At 42.5% G+C, this 14,445-nt stretch overlaps 1 protein-coding gene across 8 annotated transcripts in view; it reads right to left on the reverse strand.

The window, feature by feature from the left end:
• The window catches only part of LOC135114028 (uncharacterized), a 41,204-nt gene that overhangs the window by 16,738 nt on the left and 10,021 nt on the right, over positions 1-14,445 (reverse strand). For 2 of the 8 annotated variants that reach the window (XM_064029661.1, XM_064029654.1), the window contains exon 2: positions 13,629-14,170. The exons of 1 other annotated variant lie outside the window; for it this stretch is intronic. The gene's annotated coding sequence lies outside the window, so the exon portion shown is untranslated. The remainder of the gene's footprint in view (positions 1-13,628; positions 14,171-14,445) is intronic. 5 more of the 8 variants (XM_064029657.1, XM_064029655.1, XM_064029656.1 and 2 more) reach the window with 4 other exon arrangements.

A 14,445-nucleotide genomic window follows, 5' to 3' on the forward strand; every position in this document is an offset into this window, starting at 1 on the left:
TATTCAAGCTTTCCTCAACACCCTGTGATGCAAATATAATTCTAATTCAATATTTTACTATCCTCCCCTGAGATTTGGGTCACCGCACACAGATACCGCCACATATTATCATGAGACCTTCACACATGAATAACCTCCCGCGGCATTTGAATATCGTAAATGAAGGTGACTTAACTTTGATTACTTCACCAATGACATAAATCCGATCATCTTTTCTGGCTCGCTCATAATGACTATTGATTCTGGAGTCATTTCTATTCCCCCTACGATGAATGTGTTATTGACGATGATGATGACGATGATGATAATGATGATGATGATGGTGTGTGTGTGTGTGTGTGTCTGTGTGTGTTTGTAGTAAAGTGGGTGGGTGTATGAAGAGACAAAGTGTTAACCATAGAATAAGAATATCTCAACAATCGGTAAACATATTATGACTAAAAAATAGTATGATTACGACAGATAATTATCAATCAATCAGTGTTGCATCTCTTGCTATCTTCTGCCGCTATTTTCATGCCAACTGCTCTTCTCATCTTGCTAACTGCATGCTTCCTCTCCTTCCCGCGGCCTCGCTGCATAAGATTTTCTTCTTTCCCTCACCCGTATTCTGTCCACCTCTCTAATGCAAGAGTTGACCAGTATTCTCATTCATTTCTCCCTTTCTCTGGTAAACTCTGGAACTCCTTGCCTGCTTCTATATTTCCACCTTCCTGTGACATGAAGTCTTTCAAGAGGGAAGTTTCAAGACACTTATCCTGTATTTTTGACTAACGCTTTCGACTCTGTACCGGGACCGGCACCTCAGTAAGCTTTTTTTTTTTTTTTTTCAATTGTTGTTGCCCTTGGCCGGTGTCCCTCCTACATAAAAAAAAAAAAAAAAAAAAACTCGTTCATTCTCATTCCATTGTTCTCTACCCCTTATTCAGAAACACTGCCCTCTCATCATGACTATTTTCAAAGGCCACAGAAATGATAAGTCGAGTTCTCAAGAATGTTTCTCCAGCTGTTAGTGTAGAAATCTTATCAATCTCTCTCTAGAACCATAAGAAAAAAAACACACCTTAAAAACCAGTGTCACTTCAACGAAAGCCTTTTGAATGTAGTGAAGGAGCGCCGCAGAAGTGTCAGAATATGGTTCTCTGTATCTTCAGGAGAGGAAAGCCACGCACAAAGGCACCTACCACAACATGGGCGTGTTCAAGAATTAGATAGAGCAAGGAGAGACTTTTATTGATATCCCCACAGCCACATACGACCTTCCACTCGCCTTGACTATCCTTGATACTCTCCATTCCTTCCCTCCTCCCTTCCTTACCTCCCCCTTCCTTCTCTCCCTCAATGCCTCTTCCTCATTCCTCGATTTCTTCCTTGTTTTTATCTCTTTCTCACTCCTTTTTCCTTTGTACTCTCCATTCCTTCTCTCCTTCCTTTCATAATTACTTTTTTTTTTTTTCACTCTGGCTCTCCTTCACTCCTCGATTATTTTTCTGTTTCTTTCATCCCTCCTTCCCAAATTTTCGTTATTCATCCTTTCCTTCTTTCCTTACATCTCTCTCTTCTTTCCTCCACTGCTCGACTTTTTTTTCTTCTACTTCTCCTTCATCCTTTTTATCCTTCATTCCCTTCTTTCATCTCTTCCATTTATCACGCGCTTTATATTTTGTCTTCATCTCTCCTTTCTTCCCCAATCCATTCGTTTTCCTTTTCTTCATTCTTCCCACCCTTTTCTTTTCTCCTTTTCTTCCTTCGTATCTTCCTTCCCTTCTCTCTTTCCTTCATCCTTAACTTTCTGTCTCTCCCGTCCCTCCTTTTCTCTCCTCTCTTAATACTTCTCTTTCTCCTTTCCTTTCACTCATCCTTTTCTTCCTTCCTTCCCTCCCTTTCTCGTTTCCCTTCTTCCCTTACTTTCTCCTGCCCCTTTCCATCTCGTTCTCTCTTTTCTTCATCCTTCTATCTTCGCTCCTTCCATACCTACCTCCCTTTCACTTCCTCCTCTATCCCTTTCCCTTCCTCCAGCAACCTTACCACCTCACAACAGATCCTCCCACTCACCTCCACTGTCCATTAATTCCTGCTGCCCTCCACATGTCCTTTCCTCCATCCTCTCCTCTCCTCTCATCTCTATACTGTATCTTCGGCATTACTGCAGAGTATCCTCACATTAGATCGGCAACAAGGTTACAGCTGCCATTCGTCTTGTTATTAATGGCCCCTCCATTACAACCACCCTCGTGACGCCTTCACCCACGGCAGATTCCTCAGCACATTGTTATCATCGCCAGCACGCAAATGCTCTTCTTGCTTTCCATCGTTAGGAGAAAAAAAATATCATAAATAAGTAAAATCAGAGACAGTCAGGATAGAGCGAGAAATAATGGGTTCAAGTTTGATAAAGCCAGATTTAAAAAGGATATCGGAAGAAATTGGTTCTGAAATAAAGTAGATTAATGGTATAGACTCAGTAATGAGGTTGTTAGTGCCGATCCAATAGGGACCTTTAAAAAGAGATTAAACAAATTTATGCTTGTAAATGATAGGTGGAAATAAGCAGGTTAGCAAGTGTGTTGTGTTCTTTGTATATTTGATACGAGACACACTTAAGTATATTATCAACAATGACGATCCAAAACTATACAGATATCAGAAATCTAGTGGAGTATCAATAACTGAAGTATGCATAGGGAATTATTATAACTGATTAATTATTTGTTGCTCATATACACTCACCGAACGTGTCAATACATGTCATTTACTTAATTATTGTTCAATGACCAGAGATAAGCGCGCGATAATCCCACTACAGCTGAATATAAAACGCTTTCAAAACACACACACACACACACACACACACACACACACACACACACACACACACACACACACACACACACACACGGGCAGGCAGGCACTCACGTCGCTGATCGGCAGTAGCGGTTGTCAGTGCAAGGTGAAAAACGTAGTCATTACCTGAGTGGCGTGGCAATTACCTGGCAGCGGCAGGCGAGGTTGTGCTAATCGATGATAATTTCCTTCCTGCGCTGACTTGCCCTGCTCCCACCCACGATTTCATTCCTCATTGTTCCCTCTCGTATTTTTACTCTACTATGCTGAAATACATGTGCAGCTCTGCTTTGCCCTTTGCTTCCTCTTGTACCTTCACCTCCAGCCTCCTCCTGTTATATCTACGCGAGTAATAAAAAAGAAACGGACGAAGAAAATATGAATTACGCTTGGCTTCGCTTCTTTGAGGTTAAGAGTGTGATGTTGTCAAAGAGGAAGAGATACTCAAGCTCTAAATATCTCCTTTTTCCACGTAAAGCGACGAGTATTTAAAATTTCTCTTATGCTTTCAGTGACCAAAAAAGTGAAAAAACTGGGAATAATTTCCTTGCAATGCTACTTTGATCTTACAGTTTCTTATCGTGATTTTCCTCCTTCTCCTCCTCCTCCTTCTCCTCCTTCTCCTCCTCCTACTTGCCCACAATCATCGGTTACTTATCTTATGCTCCAATAATTTTCTCGTTCCCTTTTTCCCTGTCCTCTTTATTCTTCCAAGACACGTACCTCCCTTATCCACCAATACGTTTCCCCTTCGTTAGCCACTCTTGTCCCATCCCTCCCCTTGCGGTATCACCTTTCTAATAATACCTCTACTTCCCTCCCCTTCTCCTTGTCCTCTCCTTCTCGTTCTCTCCTAGCCTTTCCTCTTCCAATTTCTTCCCACAAATATCTCTTTTTTTTATCTAGAAATCCTCCTCTCCTTTATTCCCTTTCGACTTTTCCCCTTCTACATCCCTAACCTCTTCTTGCTTCTACTTTTCCTCTTGGTCGTCCTCTTTCTCATGTATATACAGCACGTGCCTCCTTCCTCTTCCTTCTCCTCCCCCTCCCCCTCCTGCATCTCCTCTTTCTTCTCACACACACACCTCCATCGTGGACCGTCTTTTCTGAATGGTTCTCCACCGTAAAATCACACGGCGAGACTATGCAGCGGCGGGCACAAAGGAAGAGACTCTAAACCTGCAAGGCCATGAGAGAGACTCGGTAAAAATGTGCTGCGTTTTCTTGGCACGAGTGCAAAACCTTTGTTAGCAGTTGGCCAGGGGTGTGTGTGCGTGTGTGTGTGTGTGTATGTGTGTGTATGTGTGTGTTTACCTAGTTGTATTTGTCTATGTGTAGTATACAGGGTTTGAGATACACACGCGCTGTCCTATTCTGGTATCTATATATTTATTCAGCTTCGTTCTGTTTTTATTCTTCCCGTGTGTGTGTGCGTATGTGTGTGTGTGAGTGTGTGTAAAAATTCTCTCTCTCTCTCTCTCTCTCTCTCTCTCTCTCTCTCTCTCTCTCTCTCTCTCTCTCTCTCTCTCTCTAACACGAAGTGAGACCTCCCGGAATTACGCTGTTCAATTATTAAGCAAAAAAACGTTCTGTAATTCCACACTCTGGAGTTTTGAATGAGGATGGTCGCTTTAAATCCAGAGAGAGAGAGAGAGAGAGAGAGAGAGAGAGAGAGAGAGAGAGAGAGCAGAAAACACGTTATTATCTTACGAATTCCACATTTATGGCGAGAAAAAAAAAATAAAAAACTTGTGTGAAGCATAGATACTGTTCTCTATTTGGAAATGTTCATGTTGCGTATCTCGTTTTCTATGCGAGACGAGGAGAGGCGCGAGGTAAATATGGTAATTTTTGGTGTCTATACGTCGTTTCCGAACCCCAACGAGAAAAAAGGCCCGAAAAAAAATAGTTAAAGAGAAAGAAAAAAAATACAATTGCTTTCGGTCACCACAGAATTTTTTTCATTACTTCCATACACATTTTTTTTTTTTTTTGTTCGTTTCATTTGCAAAGGTTTTGTTTTACTGTAACATTTATTTCTATCAATATTGTTCTTTTTCATTGAGCTTCCTCTTTTCAAATATCCCGGAACTATTTTTTCTCCGGTGAAACACTCAGGTTAGGTTTGAAGTGGTGCAGTGATATAACCTCGGCCAAATTGTACGTACAGTGCGCAGCGCGATGAAGTAATCATGAGCCTGGTCGATGGAGGGACGGAAGGGAGACTGCATATGAGAGAGAGAGAGAGAGAGAGAGAGAGAGAGAGAGAGAGAGAGAGAGAGAGAGAGAGAGAGAGAGAGAGATTGCGTAGGAAGAACAATAAACAAGAACAAAATGAATAAAAAATTATACAAAGTAATCACAGAGGGAAGAGAGGAATTCAACTGGAAATCGTTCAAGACAAGGAAACGAATAAGAATTAGAGGCAAAAAAAGAAGATAAAATTTGACAATAAGACGCCACCAAAACTAAGGCAAAATTTAGCTAGAAAAATAAACTTCACAGAGTAAGAAAAAAATAATAATAGAAACCAGGAGATGAAAGCAAAGGACTAATAACAGACACGATAATAGAACTGAAAAAGAACCAAAAAACTGACACTGTGTAAGCAAACGCATAGAAAAAAAAAAAGTTAGGAGAGACAAGGAAAATTATAGTAATCAGATGCAAAACAAGAGACTATACAATAGAACGTACGAGTAACCACCAGGAGGAGGAATGGAAGGAGCAAGGGGATGTAAAACGCGAGCTTGCAGACAGTGATGAATGCGAAACATGATGGAGCCGGAGAGGGAAAGGAGTCGCGGATGGTAGAAAGAAACAAGGCTGGAGAACTGCCAACACTGTGCCAAAGATGATAAGGAGGAACATAGTGCATTCTTACTTCATATTGTGGGGGTTACTCTGCGACGTGGGAGGACAGACTGAATTGGAGAGAATACTCGTTTATCGCAGAGGACAGATGAAAGAATGCTTACTTATCCACTCGTAAAAAAGAACAGATCCGAATACTTTTAAAACCTGTATCTAATCTATTTTTCTTTCTCCATTTTTTCTTCTTCGTTTTCTTGCTCCTCCTTTTCCTCCTCGTCCTGCTTCTACTCCTCTCTTCTTCTTCTTCGTATGCAGAAGGAACATCACACGCAGGCTGCAAGTAAATAGCAGATCTACGTAAACAAAACACACACGTTACAGTTCGTATTGCTTGTTCGGTTTTTGAAGGAAGTATTCCTAAACCTCGCCAAACAACAAGGGAGGAACGTTGCGCTTTGAAGAATCATGCTAGAATCTCTTTTTAACAAGTTTATTCTGCTTCCACTGTACGACTGCAGCTGAGCTTCTATCCCACTGCACTCAAAAATACTGGAATGGGAGTCTGGCTGCTTCGGCGGCACACACACAAAGTTGCCTCGTACTTCTCTGTTGACCTTGAACACACCCACTGAGGGGAATCTTTCGTCAAACCACAAGACGAAGTTGCCACATCCCCTCTGAGAGTACAAGACCGATAGAAATACTCGTGGGGAATTTTCTTCTTCTTCTTCTTCTTCTTCTTCTTCTTCTTCTTCTTCTTCTTCTTCTTCTCTTTGCTTTGCTTTACTTGGCGTTGCTTTCCTGTGTTGTGTTATCCTGTGTTTTGATGTGCTTTGCTTACTCTAATGCTTTGCCTGACGTCTCTCTCTCTCTCTCTCTCTCTCTCTCTCTCTCTCTCTCTCTCTCTCTCTCTCTCTCTCTCTCTCTCTCTCTCTCTCTCTCTCTCTCTCTCTCCCCATCTGTATTTACCTAAGCCTCGGGCCGCCGCCAGTCTGGTTAAAACAAAAATGCAAAATAAACTCGCAAGAGCTCCCGTCCCTTCAACTTCCTGCACATCCTGTCGCCCGATGGACTCAACCACCCTTTTTACATGGCAGCCTTGGGTTTATCCCCATGTGGCGGGACAACGTTAGTGGCGTGTGTTGACGATAAACTTCAGGTGCGTTGCGGGAAGTGGTGGGCGAGAGATGGAAATGCAAAGTGAGTGAGGACGAGGTGGAAAGAGCTAATTCAGTGATTGACTTATCGATTAGTTGATTGATTGAACTGTGGTGCAAAAAGAAAACAGGGTCATATGTCACCCCTTGTGTGTGTGTGTGTGTGTGTGTTTCTCCGTGCAAGAATTATCATGTTCGCTTGCACACTTCATTAGCAACATGAAACTGCAACATGAGAATAAAAGGAAGGCCGCAGACCAACAGCAAAACACGAATCTTTAACTAGAACTCTTAAGTTAGGAAATTACTTTCATTAAACTTTTATATCTAACTAATTGACTAAAATATTGTAACATTATTCAAACAAAAAAGTAATATACGAGAAAAGTTTACAGAACTTTTAAACAAATCTCATTTCGATGCTAAATATCAAAACACAACAGAAAGCCGCCAACCAGCTAGCAGACGCGGGGCACACGGACAAGCACGGTGACGGAGAGTTACCTAGAGCTGTACGTGCATCCACACATTACATACGGAGAAACAGACACAGGCAGCGATAAACAAACAAGAACACCCGTATCGTGAGAAACAAACTGACAAAAAAAAAAAAAAGGCATGCAGTAACCAGAAAAACAAAGGCAAAAAAAAACATTTCAGCATCTCTCCTTCCCTCTCTCTCTCTCTCTCTCTCTCTCTCTCTCTCTCTCTCTCTCTCTGCAACGAATATCCTTCCTACTTCCACTCTTCATGGTGGTAACAAAGGCAATGAGTCAGTTTTTGTTGTGCTGACAAAAAAGAAAAGGAAAAGAAACACGTGTGGATACTGACGAAGAGAAACGAGGTAGACCACATGGCCAGAGAGAGAGAGAGAGAGAGAGAGAGAGAGAGAGAGAGATCCTCCCATCTTGTGCACACGCTGTAAGCAAAATCCACGGGGTGTAAAGGGAAGCCATCAGTGAAGGAGGAGATTTAGGCTCAGGAACCATCAGAAATTTCTCCCCCTCTTTATAAACACTGCAAACTCCACACAAGTTGGCCATTCAGGGTAAACATTATTAATTTACTATTATTGATTCTATTCAGTGTCACTAACATTTGCATGCTATTATTTTTTTTTTTTCCTCACCGTACGCAAAGAGTTAGCCACGAGTACATTGCTGTTTATCTTGAACCACCACTGTCATAATTTCTCGCAGTAATTAATGGTATCACTACTTGCATTAGAGAAACTTTAATTAGTTTTTTTCCTCTCTCTGTCTCTCTCTCATGTCGGGCGCGCGTGAGGCTGAGTCACGGTATTATTAATCAAAGAGTAATTTAGATGAGGGTAAAAATAAATCATGTCTGAACACAGGGATAAGAAGGGATAGGCTTAAGATGGATGATGGCACTGCTTGGCTCTCTTAAACCAGTGTCTGTGCGAAGGACGGACGACAGAAACGGCAGAGGGGACCTTCTTACACTTCACAGCACGACATCTACTCTGACAGATAAAGGTTAACTATTCTGTCGTTCACTCGTTCTTTTTTTCTTTTTTATTTCTTTTTACATATGCGAAGACATCGTTAAGATATTTACGCGATTCCCTTTTACGTGAAGGAAGACAATTTTACGACTAGCGGCTGTTTACATGTTTTTTTTTTTCTTTGCTGAGTGTAACTAACTATCTAATAATCGTTATGATACAACAGAGGTCAAAGGAATACAAGGAAAGGCATTTACATTTAACATCAAAATTGTATTAATATTTCCCTGCAGTTAACTGACCACCACATCACTTAATACAATATAGTAATACAAGAAACAATGAAGAAAATTGAAATGAATCGACAGGAAGGCGTATATTAAACGTTATCGTACACTTACGTGCAATACAGCAGACGGCAGCGATTCAGCGACAGTAGATTAGTAAACGCAGGAGAGACACACCAACTGAATTATACGTACAGTAGTTCCAAACCCCAGTTGAAACCTGCTACTAATGCGTTATTTCGAATGTTCAGAAAACAGATGAAGATGCAGGTATCCCTGTTTGCCTCAAAAGAGACGTCAAGCGGGAAAAAAAGAAATGCTTCGGTTATCCCTCACTGAGAGATACTGGACGCGGGCGAAGAGCGTGTGTTCACCTAAGGGCTATATTCTGAAACACTTCTGGGCCTCACCTCCACTACTCTCAAAAGGATCTAGTTGAAGTTACACTGGTCTTTAAGGGTGTTTTTACAGTTGCAGTGACAGATTAACAAGATTTATAGATTATTAAAAGGAGAATCACTCTTGAGAATCCGGCTAATCATATCAGCGGCCTTGGAAAATAATTGCAGTGAGAGAACACCATTTCTGACAAAAACAGCAATGTACAACACCACCCTCAGGACTACTGGCGTCTGACATCCAACATGAATAAATGGTAAGGGAGACAACAGGCAGGTGGCAGCTGGACCTCGGACATTACAAAGGCAGATAAGGGGGTCACGAAGCACAAGGGAAAAGCAATACTAAAATAACAGTAATAGAAGTAACAGTAATAATTATAGGGGTCACACACATACACACACACACACACACACACAAGTTGACTTTGTATTATTGTGTGTGTGTGTGTGTGTGTGTGAACCACTAAACTCATGTGTATGTTCTTGTTTAATATTTCATTCCACTGGTTCTCATTGGCTGTTCTGTTTCCCTCTACTCAACTTAACTTCGCCTATCCACCACATAATCATATTTTCAGGACAATGTTAACCGTACGTACAAATGTTGACTGTCTGGGAGAGGATGCTCAAACAAACGTGGGCTCGAGACTGTTACGTACAATAACAAGTCTCGACCGCCACCTGCACCACCACCTGCCTTTCGTAAACCTTCAGGATTTTACGCTTCATGACACATTTTGAATGGCTCACCAGCGGTTCAGTAATGTGACTTCTTTACTGCTTTTCATGCATATAAATAACACATAAAAGAACAAAATTGTTTGATACATACCTGCGTGAAACACCGCACACACACACACACACACACACACACACACACAATTCACGCGGGTTTGGTGGCAACATAGCTAGCCTGAGGAAGTAATAGAAATGGTGCCCGCTTTAATGTTCCACGGAGGGCCACATGGAGCAACAGGAGGAGGGTAAGGGCGCCGGGGCAGTGATGTGTGAACCGCTTACTGCCCCACGTGTCGCCGCACTAGCAGAGGCAGCGGCAGATTACAAGTGATCCAAAAAGAAAACAGAAGTATGTGTCCTGTGACATAACTAAACTGATGAATAGCTCACAAGATCTGACCTGAGACCTGAATGACCTGAGCACCATCCGCCCCTGTACCAAGTGACTAGCTCCCCAGTAGATTATTAAGAAAATCATGTTATTAAGAAAATGTTTAAATTCTGGTGAGGAATCATCTAAATAAATACTGTTGCAACTAAAACAATGACAACGGCAAGGACGACATAAAATTACTACTACCACCATCAGGAACAACAACAACAACAACAACAACAACAACAACAACATCTCCGCCACCGTTAACAACACCCAGACTCACATGTACACGTGTCTTTATTCTCTTCCCTAATTATTCCTTCGTCTCCCTCAGCTCTCCTACATACCTTCCTTTCTCTCTCTCTCTCTAGTGCCACAGTGCTCTCAAACCCTCCTCGTTCTCTCCCGGCTGCTCCTCACACTCCACAAGTAATTACGTGTCCTAACCCCTCACCTTGGAAACATTCATCTTCGTCTTTATGCTTCCCCGCCTTGTCTTTCCTCACGGGAGTTCCCACAACACCGCTCTTCTCTCTCGTTATTTTCTCAGCTTGTCCAGACTCTTTGACCTCCGCGTGTGGATCGTTGGCTGACGTTTTTTTTTTTTTTTCTTTTCTTCTCTCTTCTTTTTCACTTGCTCTATTTGTTGAGTCGTATGAAGGTGAGAGAAAAGTCGGAGGGAGTAATGTGGAGATTTGAGAAACAAAGGAGAGAGAGAAAAGAAGAAGGGAGAACAGAGAGCGGCAGGGAGAAAAGAAAGGAATAGAGCTAGAAATAAAAATGAAATAAGAAAAAGAGCTTAATGACGGAGGAGAGGGAGGGAAGGGGAAGAAGAGGAAAGGTCATAACAGTGGCAGGATGAGATGAAGTAAAAAAGGAAACAAAGGAAAGCATATAGTTTTTTTTTCATTTTTTTAGAGAGAGAGAAACAGAAATTTCAGATCAGAAATTTGAATATAGAATTTTCAGGTCCCCACTTCTCTCTTTGGTGCCACATTCAGTACCAAAAAAGGACAGAATTTTTCTCTAATGGAATTCCTTTGCATGACTTACCTCGGGCAGAAAAAAAAGAAAAAACTTTAGAAATATTTATTTACTCAGCTTGGAAGTTGCGGGCCGAGAAGGGAGGAGGAGAGAGAGAGACGAGCCAGAGAAAAGAAGTGAAGGGAGGCATGGACGGAAAATGGGAGGAATAGAGGCACTAGGATGGAAAGAGAGAAGAATACAAGGGGGCAAAAGCTGCGTGACTGAAAGGGAAGAAAGAGAGAAATAAAAAATGAAATATGAAACAAGACTAAAAGAAAAGGTTTGCAGCACACGAGAAGTATTGTTTCATTGCTTCCATTCAAGTGGTAGCGCTCTCTCTCTCTCTCTCTCTCTCTCTCTCTCTCTCTCTCTCTCTCTCTCTCTCTCTCTCTCTCTATAACTTACATGCTCTTCTCCCTTAACGGAAAAAAAAAAATACACACACAAACATTACTGCGTGTGAAACAAATAAAACAACAACATAACGGCGACCACACAAAAACTTAGCAATGCATAGATGAAAATAGCAATTATATCCAGTGTTCTATATAATATTTTTGTCAGTAAAGATTTTTTTTCACAAACAGTGTCGCTCAATTGGCGGCGGTGACAGTGGCGGCGGTGATTGTGGCGGTGGTGGTGGTAATGGTTTCAGATGCATCATTAATAGCGATGATTGTCGAGATTAATGATGATGCATGGACGAGTATTAGGAGGATAAGGATGACGAAGAAGAAAACAAAAAAGAAAAAGAAAAAAAAAGGAAGAAGAAAAAGAAGAAAGAAGAAAAGAAGAAGTAACAGCAGCAGCATCATTCAGTCTCAAATCCGAACAAGACCATGTATGAGAAAACACACACACACACACACACACACACACACACAATAGTAGGGAAGTGTGAAACAGTCCTTGACTTCTGCGGCGGTAAGCGTTTGAGACGAAGCGAAAAAAAAAAAGAAAAAAAGGGAAGGAAATGTGGTAGGCAAGAGAATGAGGAGTGAAAACGTGAATGAAAGAAACAAAGATAGAAGGATGAAAAGAGATAGGTAGGTAAGGATAAAAGACCAGATACAAAATAAGAGAGAGAGAGAGAGAGAGAGAGAGAGAGAGAGAGAGAGAGAGAGAGAGAGAGAGAGAGAGAGAGAGAGAGAGAGAGAGAAATGGAAGTTTAAAGATGATCGGGAGGGAATGGAGAGAAAGGGGGAAGGGAATGGGGGGAGGGGATGGGGGCACGGATGGAGGAGGGATGAAGTGGCGAGGGTGAGAGGGCTTTTGTGGAAGGCGATTATGTCAACAGTGCGGGTGACGAGGAGGCAAGGCCATGGCAATGACGCAAAGCCCGGGACAGAGAGAGAAAGAGAGAGAGAGAGAGACTTCATACGACTTTCCATTTCCCTCCCGAAGCTATTATGCACTAAGAATATTCCAAAGCAAAAAAAATAAAAAATTGCATATCATTAGCGGGGTCTTGACTTTCGCAACACAAGATCGTTTCTGCCTCACTTTGAACACTCAGAGGGGAGGTTCTTTGTGATGGAACGACGGTGCAGGAAGCAAGCAACACAATCTTCCAAAGAGCAGCCAAGTAGTGCTCGCCAGACAGCGCTGTCGCCCCCTTCACCCAGACAAGAGAAGCGTAAAAAGGTTATCCTCATTACATTATAGGCCAGGGTTCATGGCACTTTAAGCCCCGTCCCCCCACACCAAAAAAAAAAAAAAAAGTTCCAGTGAGGTCGAGTTAAGGAAGACCTGGTGAAGGGGAGTGTAGAGTGAAAACACTCGTATAAGGAGTAGATACACTGACCTTTAGAGCAGATGAGGTGGATTCAAGGGGAAGATGTGCCAAGGAATGAAAGAACATCGGCCACGGTTATAGCTTTAGTGGCAAAGTACCTTTAATACTTTGATGCTTGAAGATATGGTTGGCTCATAGGACAAGGAATTAAGAGGAAGAGAATGGGGAGAAGAGCAGTTATGCATGAGAGACAAGCGTTTGGAGGTCGTGAGTGATTTAGGTAATGAAAGTTTGGTCAAAGGTGATGAGCAGCCAGGGTAGATTATGACTGGTTAGTTACAGAATATTTACAAGGATTATAAGACTGAGTGTGGAGGTAGATGTGTGTTACATGACAGAAGCCCGTCTGAGAGGAGAGGAGAGGAGAGGAGGGCGATTCATCACTTCAGAGAGAGAGAGAGAGAGAGAGAGAGAGAGAACTATTAAGATAGGGGAATTCATTTTTTCCCCTTTGGCATGATATTATGAGGCTCGAGTGAAGGTGAGGGTGGGTAGCGTAGCGCCATTGAAGTATACCAGTGTATTTGGCAATGGAGACAGCGTATGATGTAATTAATGCAAACTCAGCGATGTGTTCACTAAGTATGCATTTGAGTAAATATTTGCGTACAATGACCCTGACTTCCTTATCTATGAGTATGTAGCTGACTGCAACGACAAGAGGAAAAAATGTAACTAAATTGTGTTTCAAGTAGTAATAGCGTTTTAAGTAATTGACTGACCTTAGAGTGGCGCTGCGTGGAGGAGTGGAGGGCGCGGCCATGACTGGTGGTCCCGCGAGGAGGGCGAGGCAGGCTGGTCGCTCACTACCTGCCCCTTCCTCGCCTCCTGACGCCTTACATACTCCTCCCGTGGGTTTGTGTCCTCGCCTCTGTCTCGCTTCCTCGTACACTCGTAGGAAAGGCTCACGCCGCCGGCCAGTCAGCGGCACATCCTCATGCGGGGAGCAAAGGGCACCAGGAGGTTCAGAATTTTGTCTTCCTTTTTTCTTTCCTCTTTTTTTTTTTTTTTAAGTTCTTGTTCATTCACGTCACATCACCAAGCGAGACGGAGTGGTCGCTCCTCACTCTTCCTTCCTCCACTAGGGTCTCATGCTCCTCCATTCGCTCCTTCCTCTCTTAGTACTTCCTCTGCCTTCCCCTTGATCTCCGAAGGAAGGCGAGTCCGGTGGGTCCTGCACACACAAACTTCGCTATCACTGTGATAATGACTGTTCCTATTAGTAATTGGTAAGTAACCACTTGAGCGCTTTTTTATTTCCTGACTATAACAATTCGTGTCATCAATAACCACGTAGCCGCGACATCACCCATAAATCCACCACATCCATTATCGTTTATGTATTTTCTACTTGCTGGTGACAATGAACGCTGCACATCACCACACCTGTGAATCTTGTCAGCTTTTGGCAACCAGGTGGCACCGCCTCATGAGAGTGCGTTCCTTGTCCCCCCCCCTGTTTGAAACCAGGTCAAGAGATACCTATATGTGTAATACCACTTGCTTCTCCTCTTGAGTCCTGCATTGCCATCAGACCAT

The sequence above is a fragment of the Scylla paramamosain genome, chromosome 27, assembly GCF_035594125.1.
Source record: "Scylla paramamosain isolate STU-SP2022 chromosome 27, ASM3559412v1, whole genome shotgun sequence".
Classification (NCBI taxonomy): domain Eukaryota; kingdom Metazoa; phylum Arthropoda; class Malacostraca; order Decapoda; family Portunidae; genus Scylla; species Scylla paramamosain.